Source organism: Diceros bicornis, chromosome 30 (assembly GCF_020826845.1).
Source record: "Diceros bicornis minor isolate mBicDic1 chromosome 30, mDicBic1.mat.cur, whole genome shotgun sequence".
Taxonomy (NCBI): Eukaryota; Metazoa; Chordata; class Mammalia; order Perissodactyla; family Rhinocerotidae; genus Diceros; species Diceros bicornis.
The window spans coordinates 2,121,402-2,124,024 of record NC_080769.1 but is presented as its reverse complement, the minus strand read 5'-3'; positions in this window follow the sequence as shown (position 1 = coordinate 2,124,024).

Here is a 2,623-nt window from a genome sequence, read left to right as displayed (position 1 = left end):
GACTACTACATCATTATGACCATGTTGCCAGCCAATAACAGAGGCTGATGGACATTAACTAGCAGAATTTTCATTATACTATGTTGGTTACTATTTCATTTGTAGTAAATGGTCTCTGGTGCGTGTTATCATAGAATATTTAGATATTTTCACTTTGTGCACACTCCAAAGTGCCCACATATTTTTCATTTACCAAGGTCTCCTTATCTCTCATCTTCCAATCGTTCTCCATCTATGCCCTTCACCAACCTGCCAAACTATTTGCCACTACATACCAGTAGGTATATATTCTAACCTTGAAACATTTATATTTCCACCCAAAGTGAATGACCAGGTGCATGATACAAAGCTATGACTACTGGACATATTTCCTCATCATGGTTGTCTTTCAGGCCACAACATATGAAACTACACCATCCATGATTCAACTTTTGATTTTTTTCCTCTTGTATCATCTAATTATAAAGAACCCCTCATGTTCCCATAAGTATGAGCTGATGGAGAGAATGGATACAAAAGTAGTGGGTGACAGGGGAATCCATGCCACCCGTTTGTGTAGCTTACTGTGTTTCTGTTGATACCCATGCCCAATCTTATGATGAATGATAAATTTTTCTTGGGCATGTGGATTAATGGATCTGAGAGAACATAGTTTATGATGGGAAATTCTGACCTCATTGTCACATGATGGCACATGGTCAGATGCTCTATCCTTACCAGCATCCAGTAGGGGGCCAGGAGTCTTTACTTGAAAAAATATGTTTCCATGAATATATGCTTGGTCCATAACTGTAGAAGTCTATATTGTGGCTCATAACAAACTGCCTTTTGCTCCCTCGACCACTGACACCTCCAGTAATGGGATCTGTTGGATACTGGCATGAGTATCAGGACCACTGGTATTTCAGCCGAGGCCTACCGAAGACCGCTTTCCTGTTCTAGCTCCACTCATACCTACCACTTTATGTGTCACCAGGTTATTGGCTAAATACATTGTTGCAGATGTGGAAAATGCTGCATGCAAAACCAAAGAGGCCAAACAGGTGTAGTTCTTCTTTCTTTATGCTGGGAAGAACAAGATACAATAATTGGTTCCTTGCTTTGGATGGGACATTTTCTAATACCTCAGGATACTTATCTCTTAAAACTTTTACAGATGTGGTCATCAATGAATCTCCATTGTGTTTATCTCACACCCTCTGAGCTCATCTAGGTTCTCCACCACACTTGCACATTTTTTCTCATCCACTTTTACTAGCATAATGTTATTGGTTTAGTGGACCCGTTGTGATGTTCTTTGGGTTGTTTGTATGGTACAGTTTTAGGATCAGATGGAAGGATTAGAGAGATAGTATTACCCTGGGACAAGACTAAAGATGTCTATCATTGACTATTCCAAGTGAATAAGAACAGTTTCTAGTCTTTTGTTTTGACAGAGATGGAAAAGAGTAGTTTCCAGATTAATTGCAGCTGAGGCTATGTTAATGTGCTCTAGGAAAGATACATCTGACATACCTGTGGCATATGCCTTCAAAGTGTAGTAGCCACTTCTTGATAACCATGATTGATTAACACAATGATACCAATATGGCATATCAGTGTGATAGTCTCTGAAATGTCTAGATAGTTAAAGTATTTTGGGACTATATTGTGAGAGAGCAGATTTAACACAGCTCTGGGGAAAGCATAGGTCTGTACTGTGGTCAATCCCAGGTCAATGGGAATTGCTTTCAATCATCTTTCCTTATGGGAATTAAAATGCATCCTCTACATGTATAATGAGATACCAAGGCCAGATACTTTGAGAGATATTCTCATAAAATACAATTACTGGCCCAGTAGTGGTGAATAAGGCTACAACTTTATTCAGTTGACACATGATCTATTTAGATTTACATTGTTTAAATTGGATATTGTTGAGGACAACTATGTTTTAAGTTTTTGAGCATGGCACAAATCTCTACCATTCCATCCAGGATGAAGGATGGCTTCCAACTTATTACCTTGTCCAGGAGGACAATTTGGGGGGATTTCACTTGGACTTTTCTATCAAATTAGTCTTGGTCCACAGGTTAGGAAACAAAAATGGGTGTTCTGGCAGTTGCTAAGTGTACTCATTACAGTATGCATCCGAGGACCATAGAAGTTACTAAAGGTGAGTCTGTGGACTTGAACACACAGTAAGAAAATAGAGGCCAGGACTCCTGTAATTACCTTGTCTCCACAAGCCTTCCTAACAGGGTCAACGAAGTGTCCTAGTTCCTCACATAATTGTTGGCTCAATTCCTCTGGTGGCTTCTGGAGATTGTATAGAACACCTCAGAATTACACCAATAAAAGGAAAAGAAACTGAAGTCTTTATCCACCAATCTCTTTCCATTATTTGTTGAAGGATGCTACTGGTTGTGAAAAGTCACCAGACTATCCTTCACTTGGGAAGAGCATGCTTCTACAGCTAGAGAAATCCCACAGGGAGAGAGTCATGTGTGCTCTCTTAAAGATGTCTGTGGTGACTACACGAAAGACAAATGCAAAAAGGGATGGCTGGGGCTCCATAGCCCAACTCCAAAATTTCTTCAGCAGCACTAATATATTCAATTTTATTTGTATTAACATCTTTTCA